Source organism: Papaver somniferum, chromosome 9 (genome assembly GCF_003573695.1).
Source record: "Papaver somniferum cultivar HN1 chromosome 9, ASM357369v1, whole genome shotgun sequence".
NCBI lineage: Eukaryota > Viridiplantae > Streptophyta > Magnoliopsida > Ranunculales > Papaveraceae > Papaver > Papaver somniferum.
In genome coordinates, this window is record NC_039366.1 from 100,938,520 (window position 1) to 100,951,577 (window position 13,058).

The following is a 13,058-nucleotide window of genomic DNA, read 5'->3' on the forward strand; positions in this document are numbered from 1 at the left end:
CTAGTCATCTCAGCTCAGTCCTGATGGCCATATTGAGTGGACATGATCTTTTTTTTTACCGGTATTTTGTCTTTTACTAAAGTGCAATTGTGCACCTTCCTATCGTGCTTTCTGTTCAAATCATGCACACACAATGTTTCATTGTTATATGTCAATCTCTGGTGGTGGCATTTCTAATTTTCTCTAAAAATGGAGTGGAGTGATTGTGTACGCATGCAATACCAGCCCTTGTTTGTGCTTTGCATCATTGATTTGTTGGCCTTGTTAGACAATGGTGAGAAATAACTGATGACCACGGAACACATGGAAACCTTAATTGTCAAGCAACAGGATTGGATGCGTCCAGTTTGTGATGAGATGTAGTTTCTTTTTAGGGTTGTCTTCTATCCTTGACCTTGGGCATGAAACGAATCATCATCACCATGACCTTTTTAAGGGTTCAAATAAAATCTCAACCTTTTTCTCTTCTAGTAGGTTTTCATAACAGCTTCAGTAACATGAGGTCCTACCTGAACTATTTGCAGCTTGGTGCTTTCCAATTTGAATGGTGGAGTTAGTAATTTAGTATGTTACCATGTCAATGATAAACACGCCGGACTATTTTGGTTAATCGAAGACTTCAGGTTTTCTAGCTTTAAGAGTTCCTTGAGCAAACACATGGCCAGGAAATTAAGTCTACTGCGGCTCCTGTCAAGAATGATTCTAGAATATAAACTCGATCTGTTGATCTCACTTATGAGATTCATGAGAGTCAAATTCCGGGACAACTGGGCTATTGCGCTCAAAATGAAGTGTTATGCCATGCCATTTCGACCTGGACCATCTACGCAGGACATAGGCACAAAAATACAATAGAATTGCTGAAAATTGGAATCATCAAACGACGATGTTGTTTATTTACTCTATTTATTTATTTTATTTTAACTTTTTTGAAGACGGGTACATGAATCCAGCCAAGCCTTGGGACATATGGTGATGTTATTTATGGACCAGCATCATTATAATACTTTTTGACCAAGATTTTCTAGAGGAATCAAAATCAGCTTTACAGCAACCAAAGATAAAGAAAGACGGAGATAAAAAGAAGAATGGGGTTAACATATAGCTTAATCAGGGGTGGAAATGCTGGACTCTGGAGCATCACGTGTATGTTTTTCTCATTTTACTCTTTTATCTGTTCAAGAGTATGAGAGTTCTCTAACTTCATCCACGGTTCTAACTTCTAATCTTCTAGAGGATGATATGAGGCTTGGTCAAGGGTTTCTTTCTTTCGAGAACTTAGGCTTAGGAGATAAAAGAGTTGGCGTAATGCAGGAAAATTAGGTAACTGTATACTTTCACGAACTCGGTGCTCGGTGGAAACTGAAAACTGAATGACATGAGGCTTAGGTAACGCTTCGTATCTTTATTTTGCGTGAATTTTTCTGCAGCGTGGTGGATTTTAGGATCGTTAGACTCCACTCACGTGTAATTTAATAAGTCCTTCATTATCCATTCAAACATTACTTCTTTCTCGAATGACCTCTTCGACCTAGGCAGCTTTTCTAGGTCGTAAACTCTTTGTTCTAACTTGTAGTTATGTCTTCGGTCTCTATCTTTGCTGTGGGATCCAGAACTCAGATCGTGCACGTGGTTTAGTCTTCGTCTTTAAGTCGTGATTATGAGAATATGATGTCCTTTGAGTCTTATACGCACTAAAGACTCGTTTTCCCGACCTCGACCTATGTTCTCTCTCAGCACTCTAGCTCGTATGACCAGTACAACTGTCAGCATTCGGTAGATGCTATATTTTGTCATCTACATATTTTCCTCTAGTTTACTTAAAGTTTAGTCTTTGACTGTATTTACGTAAATTTTGATTATTGTTTTCTGCTTGTAGCAGCTCGGATCGTTTTTTTTACAGCCGGAGGAGATGTGGTTTTCATTTAGGTGTAAATATTATATTTACAACTCAACTCGGATAAAAGATAAAAACTAGTTTTATTTGGGCGGTATTATCTAGATTTGGGATCCTTGCGATCTCTTTTCTGATCTGATTTGCCTCTTTCTCTCTCCCTCAGAAAAGGGGAGTATCTTTTTGTAAAGATGTTGGTTTGTCGATAGCTGTCATGTTTGCATTTAATGCACCTATGAAGGTTGTTTGGCACACGTCAATTTTTGGGAATTTATTCAATTCCTCTGGGCCTCTGGGGAATATTAGCCGCCAATATTTGGTAATTTATAAGAGTTACTGTTGTTTCATAATGAGCACAATATTTTATGTTTCCTATATTAATGCAACCTTTGCCAGAATTTGAAAGTTCACGGAGGTGATTTTAACTTTTTCGATATTTGAAGAGTTTAATGTAGGTATTATTAACCCTTTTGAGATTGTGGTAGTTATGACTTGAGATAGTAGGTTTTTGTTCCACGTGTCATAATCACGGTTAGGGGAAGGCGTACCAGTTGAAGCGGTTATCTTTTTCCTCTCTCTCATCTAGTTTTTTCCTTTATAAGGAAATCAGATCTGTAAATTTCTTTTTACAATATCTTTATCTTTTAGAGTTTTTCAGAGATTTCAAACTTTAGTTTTCTTTAGTCTACTCTTGTTTATAGTTTCATCCCTTAGCCTTCCAATCATGATTTTCTTAGGCTCGCGGGTTTCGAAGAAATACTTCGTTTTTCAATGATAGACCCAGTTTATGCTTCTATTGAGGTTATTCTGGATCTCTTTATTGTTCCACATCGTTTTGAGATTGAAATATGCTGGTGTGATTTTCCTAGTAACAATGATTTTCTTATTAAGCATCATATGAAACATGACCTACCCACTCCTAGGTCATCCCTTTGGCGTAACTTTACACCTTTTATTGATGTTGATGTATGTTTCTTTTTTGTATCGAGCGATTTAGCTCTTGTTGATCCATCTCATAACATCTTTGTTATGTTCTGTGTTATCGGTTGTGCATTTTTTGGAAGATGTTCACTAAATTTTCCTAGTTTTTATAGTTGTGAGATTTTTGAGAGTTTTGGCAATTTGAAAAGCTCACCTCTTTTTGAAAGATTATTCATTTATTTCCATTATCATCATTTTTATATAAAATCTGATCGCATCTTTGTTCTTTCCTCTCCTTTTCAGGTCGGGGAAAAGATACTTCAGGTAGACGAGAGATTTCAAATATTGATTCCTCTTCTCGATCAATTGAAAGATCGGGGGACTCAACTATTTGTATCTTGTCCTTATCTACCCTTATTCGTATTCGTGTTCTTGACTACCGCTATTGGGTTAGTCATTGTTTCCAAGGTTTATCTATGGGAAGAGAAAGAGTCTTTTCTCTGTTTATCTCTACTTACGTACTTCGAACTGTTCTTCTCGAGCTTGTTGTCTATGAACAATCTTCAGGAGCTGAGGATAAGTACGGTTTGCGGTTAGGCTAAGTGAGTTTTATTTTTATCTTTTTATTTATTGACTTGCCTCTTTCACCCCTTTGAGATTCCTCGTTTTTATTTTTCACTTTCAGCTATTGTGTGAATTTATGAACAGGGTTCTCATTATGAGACATCTTCAGGCTGGATTTATGAAGGCCAAAAACAGATCGTTGGATTGGAAGCTGGGTGGCTTCAGCCCACTGTTGGTTGTGAACTAAGGAGTATGAGAAAGTTTAATGATCCCTCCTGCGATTTGAAATTGTCTCTTCATATTTCTTTTGATTTAGATCGTGAAGCCTTTAGCTTGTTAGAGAGCTCAATTTCTGTAACTTCTCGCACTTAGGGATTTTATCCTTGATGACCAAGGTCATCCTTTTTCCTATATCATCAGTTTCTTAATGACATTATAAATTTTGTGAAACATATTATCTCTGGATTTTGGATTAGTTAATGTGATTATTTTGTTTACATTTGCGCTCTTTTGGCTACTCCCCCCTTTTTGGGATAAAATTTTCATCTGGATTCTGAATTTATTTATCAGTGATCCTTGTTGACCATTGTCTTTTGAAAATTCAATTGTTCTGATTGATATGTTTTTAAAGATTTTTAGATCATCCAAGCTTTGATCAATCAGACTTCAAGAGTTTTGACCCTTCCTTTTAGATTCTAAGATCTTATTTTTGATTAGAGTTAGATAGTGGGATTGAGTTAATCTTTTGACCAATATTTTCTTATTGACTCTTCGAGTTTCTCGACCTGTCATGGTTTATGGACTTTATACTGTAGTCTTCTGAGGAATTATTCTTTATTTTGATTCCAAGTTCATGTTGTATCGATCTGGTTTTTTACATGTCGATCTGTAAATTAAGCTTATGTTGACCTTTGTGGCTAGGTGATATGTTCTTTTTGTCTATACCCCTTTTGTTTATGGGGCTTTAGGATTCTTATCGACCTGAGTTATGTCCTCAGACCGAACTGTATTTTTCATGTGATCTTTTGTGGGTGTGTCCAGGATTTGATGTATTACCCTTAACCACAATGTATAAATATGGATTGACCAGAATTTACTCTTTATGTCGAAGTTTGACTTGTTATCATTTCTTCGATTTGCGTCTCATCTATTGTGTCACCGACCTGACTTTGGTCTTATAATCATTCGGGGTATGGATCGACCTTTGGCCATCTTTTAGAGTGATCGACCTGTCGGTAGGTCATTTCTGATTTTCGATATGTGCCTTCAATTCTTTTAATCCTTGATTATTTTCTGGAGTAACCGATATGTTAGTAGGTCGTTTAAACCAACTTTTGTTTTGTAGTCCCTTCTTTCTATCGTGGACCTCTGATGATATGGGTTCCGTTTCTCATATCGTTTTATGCCTATGGCCTTCTCAAATTTATTCCTTCGTCTTGGTCTAGTAAGGTTTATAGACCACGTGTGTCACATTTATATCTGAATTTTCCTCGCATGCACAATTCAGTTGATTTCTTATCTTATATTTTATCTATTTGGTTGTTATTCAAGCTATTTTTATCTTTGTGGGCGATTTTTCCCGCGAAGCTAGTGGTGGAAGCAACATCGAACTATAACGTATGATGGACGATTATTACTTCGGGGTACCTGTCCAATGTCTGTTCTGTGTTGTCAGCTGCTGATTCGGAGCTTAGGGCAATTAGTCTTATTTTCTACTGCTCTCTCACCAGGATGGGTCCTTTTTCTCTTTATCTCTTTATAGCGTATCTTTGATTTAGTTGAACTCATACGACTATGCGGACCAGATATTTCCTTTTGAAGTTATTCAACTAACCTTTTCAAAAAATTTAATTAATTTTTCACTTATAATTTTTCTGGTAACATCTTGTGTTTCACCAGTTCTTTGGTGAGTATTTTAATACTTCACTTCGCTTTTAATGAGTATTTTCCTACTTCATTTTGATGATAGAGTGGGCATCTTCTGCCTTCACTTTGAGCTAAACGAGTATCAAGTGCTTCAATTCTTTTAAATAGGTATCCAGTATTTCATTTTTTTTCCTACGACTCAGCGAGTATGACTATTCTTCACTCTATCTTGGATTTTATTTCTGTGAGCATCTTGTGCTTCAGCGGTTTCTCTACAAGTACTCATGCACTTCTCTGTTTCTCTGTGTGAGTTTCAGAGCACCTGTTCAGCTCAAGAACTCCAGGTAGTAAATTACCTATCTATAAATTTAAAAATAAAATTGTAATGCAAAATAATACGTTTTTCTGTAAAAGTGGTAGATAATATATTTCAATCTAGCATCCGCCCGTTGGGCTACAACCATTTTTTTCCGGTAGTGAAATCGACCTGTTTTAGATCTTTAGTTAAAAAAAATCCTGGTGCTGGTAGTTACAACTATTAGTAATATTTCTTTAAGTGATAGATATTGTATGGGTAACTTAGCTCTTCCTATAAAAAATTGTTCAACCTGTTGGCGCCCCGACCTATCTTTTTTTTTTAGATATGACATACGGGCCTTCCCAGATCACTGGAAGTTTTCCAAGCTTGTACTCTGGGCTTCTTGGAAGTGAAAAAGCGGGGGTCTAACAAAAACACCCAATATTTCGCTTAGCAATCTGTATGGACAAACTCGAATATACTTTTAAGAGAATCAACAAGACTCAATCAATTAAAAGTATATCAACGAGTTTATATTTCTCTCTTGATTTGATTTCCTCAAATAGAAACTGCGAGTACTAATCAAATACAAGGAATAACTTGGATGGTACCAAAGACCAATATCCAAGTGTCAATCAATATCAATCAACAACTATTAGGTCGGATTCTCCAATTGATTGATCTAACACACAACCTGTATTATTTCAATTATAAAGATAAAACAATATAATGCGGAAATTGAAATAACACAAACACCAGAAATTTTGTTAACGAGGAAACCGCAAATGCAGAAAAACCTCGGGACCTAATACAGATTGAACACACATTGTATTAAGCCGCTACAGACACTAGCCTACTCCAAGCTAACTTCGGACTGGACTGTAGTTGAAGCCCAATCAGTATCCCACTGATCCAAGGTACAGTTGTACTCCCTACGCCTCTGATCCCAGCAGGATATTGCGCACTTGATTTCCTTAGCTGATCTCACCCACAACTAAGAGTTGCTACGACCCAAAATCGCAGGCTTTGACAATAAACAAATCTGTCTCACACAGATAAGCCTATCAAAGGGTCAATCTGTCTCCCATAGAAAAACCCTAAAGTTTTTGTTCTGTCTTTTGATAATAATCAAGGTGAACAGGAACCAATTGATAATCCGGTCTTATATTCCCGAAGAACAGCCTAGATTAATCAATCACCTCACAACAATCTTAATCGTACGGTAGCGAAGCAAGATGTTGTGGAATCACAAACAATGAGACGAAGATGTTTGTGACTACTTTTTATATCTTGCCTATCGGAGATATCAAATCTCAAGCCAATCAATCTGATTGTACTCGTACGACAGAAGATGCAAGATCAGATCACACAACTACGATAAAAGTAGTATCGGTCTGGCTTCACAATCCCAATGAAGTATTTAAGTCGTTAACCCGGTTTTAGAAGAAGAAAACCAAAGGTTAGAGGAGAACCGACTCTAGTACGCAAACTAGTATCACATGTAAGGTGTGGGGATTAGTTTTGCACAATACTAGATGTCTCCTTTAAATAGTCTTTCAAATCAGGGTTTTGTCTTGGTAACAAAGAAATCAATATTCACCGTTAGATGAAAACCTGATTTAGATTCAAGCTAATATTTCTCAACCGTCAGATCGAAAACTTATCTTGTTATACACAAATGAACTGCACGCTTCTAGGTTTGTTAACCGTATCCAAACGTGTATATTGTTGGTTCAAAAATAGTTAACCAAAAGGTTAGCCATATGAGCATTCCATATCAACCATGTTCTTCTTCACCATAACTAGTTCAAATGACTCAAACGAACTAGTTAGAGAGTTGTTCAATTGCAAGGAAATCTTATGTAACTACACAAGACAAAATTGAAGCAAAGATGATTTGATTCACTTGAATCGGTTCATGAACTTTTATAGCCACAGTTTGCAAACTGTATTCCTTAGTGTTTTTAAAGTTTAAGTTCAGAAATCATCTTCAGATATATAACCTTCTCAAGTTCGCACACTAGGTTCGCGGACTTAAGCAACCGACAGAGTTTACAAACTCCAGTAGAAAATCTCGGCAAGAGACCTTCTGCCGGTTCGCGGACTTGGTTCGCGGACTGGTACTCACGCAACTAGTTTGTCAACTCCAGCATAATTTCTCGGGATGAGAAGTTCGGCAGTTCGCTGACTTGGTAACAAGCCATTCTTCCGGTTTCTCTTGATCAACAAAGTTCGCAAACTTTGGTTCAAGGAATACGACTTATATATAAATGTGTTTCCACAACAATGCTTATGTCCATCATTGGTTATGTAATCTAAACTCTCATTTCAATCATTGAAACATTCTTAGAGGACGTTATATAGTTGTTACACCATTTCTAGTCAAAGCAATTTTCAAGATGATTGAAACATATCATGACTTTCGTCACTAGGTAAAGATAAACTTGGTCGAAGCGAAAAGATTACCAACACATATTTCGAGATATAGATAGGCGAGGTATACTCGGCTCGAAATACCAAATATGTATAATCTAAGTCTATATATATAGCATACGACTTTTTGTCTCAAGAAGTAGGATATAAAGTTGATAGACTTTTGAGTGACAGATAAGTTCAAGTCTTCACATACCTTTTTGTCGAGAAGTTCCACCGGTTCCTTGAGTAGTTCTTCTACTTGTATGATGAATCGCCATGAAGTCCTTGAGCTCAACTACACTTTCTATCCTAATCCGAGACTTAGCTATAATAGAATAGAAATCAAGACTTATAGATTTGATCACTAACATTGAAAAACATGCTTGAGATAGAAACACATGCGAGTTCGACCGAGCAATGCTCTAACAATCTCCCCCTTTGTCAATTTTAGTGACAAAACTATCAATACATATGTAATACAAAAAAGATAAAGAAACTTAAGTAGCTCCTATTCCACATGTCTAATCTTCAACATTCCTCGAAATATTCGTCACTTCCAAGTACTCCAATGATCCCAAAGGTTGTAAGTTTAGCATCACCGTTGTTGAAGATCCGTAGCTATAACAATGAGAAAACATAATTCTCGATCATTGTTAAGTCATAGTATTATTACACAGTGTAAAAGTTCAATTGTATCACAACTTCAACAATAATACTATGGTGATACGTATCACTCCCCCTTAGTCAATACTCCATCTCACATGGAAACCACTCCCCCTTACACAATGATCCGAAAACCATATGTATTTGTAGTGTGAACTACATATTAATTCTCCCCCTTTTTGTCAATAAAATTGGCAAAGGTACAAGAACGGGATCATAATGAAATTTCCGTAAGAGACATTTCATGACTAAAAGAAAAAATACATACCAACTAATTTAGATGCAATCATAAAGCCGAAGCTAAATGCATCATCAAGGAGTTTAAAGATACAAGATAACCCCTCTAAAATTCCACAGACGCACACCCCTCAAGATATGACCATTAAGCACAAGTTCAAAAGAACTCTTCCCCATTATATGTCATTCCCGAAAGAACAACAAGAGCGACCTTAATTTTGAAAAAGAAGGATTTCTTTGGACATAACAAATCACATACAAGTATGAATTTGAATCCTAAATACTCAATTAAATTAACCACAAGAGAACCCATGATTAATTTAATCGAAAATGCTCAACATAAGTGAACTTATGGAGACTAAAAAAACATACAATTAGATTAATCACAAGAGAGCCCATAATTAATCTAATCGAAATACACAACCAAACTAATCACAAAAGTAATAAATTTAATTGGTCATGCTCGACATAAGAAAACTTACGGAGCAACAACTAAATAACCAAACAAGATAATTAATTTAGTTGAATATGCTCGACATAAAGTACCTCACGGAACAACAACATAGATAATCATAAGAATAATCAACTTGGTCGTTTAATGCTCAACATTAGACACTTTATGGAGCCTCACAATAATACATAAAAAATGGATTAGGGAAGATCAATATTGTAGAATACAAAAGGATTCATTCTATTTTCCATCACTATTCACATAAAAACATTTAATAGACATAATCCTTGAAAACAAAAGATTTTAACCTATTTTCCATCAATAATTGACAATATAGGCTTAACTTTTGTATTTGCCAAAAGTCCATTCATTCCTTTTATCAATACATGCATATCGACATACGAAAGACTTTACTTTTGACAAGATATGGGATAATCATAGTTCACGGACGCAAACACACATGTCCCATAAACAATTGCAATATATAAAACCATAAAGATTAATACTGCAAAAATTATCTTCAAAAAAAGTTTAGAGTTTAAACCAATAAATCTAAAAACATGAAGACGAAAACGTTGGACATAGCTATGTGTAATCACAATAATTGCTATTCCAAACTCTAGAAATCCTTCTCAAAAATAAGAATAAATTCTCATAAGAAGTTTCCTAGGCATCAAGACAAACTCGTAATGCACATACAAGATGATTTGTCCTTAGAGGGTAGAATCAATCTTTTTCGCCCGGATTAATTCCAAGAATAGCTACCAAAGGCGTATAAAAAGATTTTCTTAACAAAGAAGAACATACAAAGTCAATAACGACCGTGCACCATAGTTCACATAGGATGATTGTGAACATTCAAGAATTCCATAGCAATGCATACTACTGCCTGTTCTTGAACTTCCTTCTTTGTGATTCACCAACAACATTCTTGTAAAATATACAATGATCTTAGAAGAATAGTACTCCAAGAATACAAGTGCCAAGTCCAAGAGAAGTGGAACAAGTGCAACAAAACTGAGCAAACACTCAAAAACAAGAGACAGGACAAATACCAATCTTAACTCATCCAAATACAGTAATTCTCATATCCATTTTGAAGAGAATTCAAATAAGAAGAGAATGTAAAAAGAATGAGGTCATTCCGAGTTCGGACGAAGAAGTTACGGCCAAAAAAAGTTTACCGAATATCGACGTCAAGTATGCATACGGGTTTGCAAACGAATTTTCATGTCCGCGAACTTAACCCCTGGATTTTGATTTTAAAAGATGTTATGGATACCTGGTAGGTGTACCATGAAGTCCAAACATCCCTAACTACTATTTTCAAACCTAAACGTTTAAGAACCTTAAACACAGATCAAGTTAGGTAGAAAAGAACGATAAGAAAGGTACGTGAATCATTATAAGTTCTCTAAACAAATAAAAGCACAAATCTTGCTTAAGTTTATAGAAATACCTTTTTAGATGAATCCAATTGAATTATACAGCCTTACCGGACATAATCAGCGCGCCCCAATTTTCGTACTTCCCTCACCGTATACATAGCATGGCATTTATTGGTGTGGATGCACTTACAACACAATCAAGTTGTGTTGGGGTGAAAAATGTCTTGTTCACCATAATTGACCTTTGGATTATCATGAAAGGGATCACTTTTAGAGCCTTTCACATCCAATTCCATTTTTCCAAAAAACTTGTTAAGTTCCAACATCATGGATACTGCCTTCTCCATAGTCATGGAATTTTCTGGAAGATCATTCCTTTTCACACTCAAAGCATCATTAATTTTCTTTGGTACCCACTTCTGAGTGCGTTTAGGAACAACCGGAACCTTCTTCCCATTACTCTCTTCAAGATTTCTCGGAAGAGAATTGGATTGACTATTCTTTTGCAAGTTAGTCTTTCTCCAATTGGGAGCATCAGATCTTGTATTCGTCTTTACGAAGTTATCCTTTTGATAACCATTACGATTGTGAAAAGGCTTCGTATAATGTTTATAGGTAAATCTAGGTTTATCACATCACTGATTCCTTTGCCTAAGGGTTGGACAGTTACAACCTATTACGTTAAGAGGATTAGTCTTAACGTATGATCTAGGTTTCACAACTTCTTGTGATGCCCAAACAAGAACATCATGAAGTTTCTCATTCCTTATACAGAGACGATATCTCATTTCCAGGTGACCTTTATTTCCGCAATAGTGGCAAACATAAGGAATGTTCTTACCTCGATCTGTATGTGTTGACTTTGGAGGTTGATATACTTTGCTCTTTCGAACCTTAACTGTCAGTGAAGGTATTTCAGTTTTTCCATCAGTGAGAACCTTTTATTGAGAAGTATCACTAGCCTTGACAAATTTTACCTCTTTGATAATACTTGGAGCATCTATTCCCTTATAGCTCAATCCTCGTGTATCACGATGATTTTTACTTGCTCCTAGCATAGTGGTTAATTTGCTTGAACTAGTATTGAACTTTTTCAAGTCATCTTCCAACATCTTGACTTTATCAAGAGCAGCAGCTAAATCAGCCTCAAGGCGTTTTTCTCGAACGAGACAAGCACTTTCTCTGTCATCAAAACTAATTTGTTGAGAGTTAAACCTTGCTTCAGATTCTGCAAGTTTCTCTTCCCACAAAAAGTACTTTTGATAAAAATTATCACATTCAAGTGACTTAATACGTAGGTTTTCCTCAGAATCCTTGAGGATCGATTCGGTACAACGATTCGAAAAATAAACACATGCGTAACATCTTCTCAATTTCTTGTTTTCTCGACAGAGAGGAGTCAGAAGAGGTATGGCATGAGAAGTTGTAATCTTCTTCATATTCCACGAATCCAAAAACTTAACATACTCTGAGACTTCCTCATCAACATCTCTATCAATATCTGAATCACCTTCATCAGAAAGTTCATCCAACTGTTCTTCTAGGAGAGTTTCCCAATCAACAATTTTTACATCAAGAGAATGTTTAGATATTGACTTAGATGTGGCAGTTCTCTCAGATGAATCCAAGCTTTTTGAATCATCTGGTAATTTCTGAACTGGTACGTTATTAGAGATAGACTCGTCCATAATTAGATCGCTACAAACACATACTTATAAGGTCTTTAACATGTTTGCCTTCTCTGATACCAATTGAAAAAGCGGGGGACTAACAACACCACTCAATATTTCGCTTAGAAATTTGTATGGACAAACTCGAATATACTTTTAAGAGAATCAACAAGACTCAATCAATTAAAAGTATATCAACGAGTTTATATTTCTCTCTTGATTTGATTTCCTCAAACAGAAACTGCGAGTACTAATCAAATACAAAGAATAACTTGGATGGTACCAAAGACCAATATCCAAGTGTCAATCAATATCAATCAACAACTGTTAGGTCGGATTCTCTAATTGATTGATCTAACGCACAACCTGTATTATTTCAATTATAAAGATAAAACAATATAATGCGGAAATTGAAATAACACAGATACCAACAATTTTGCTAACGAGGAAACTGAAAATGCAGAAAAACCCCGGGACCTAGTCCAGATTGAACACACACTGTATTAAGCCGCTACAGACACTAGCCTACTCCAAGCTAACTTCAGACTGGACTGTAGTTGAACCCCAATCAGTCTCCTACTGATCCAAGGTACAGTTGTACTCCCTACGCCTCTGATCCCAGCAGGATACTGCGCACTTGATTCCCTTAGCTGATCTCACCCACAACTAAGAGTTGCTACGACCCAAAATT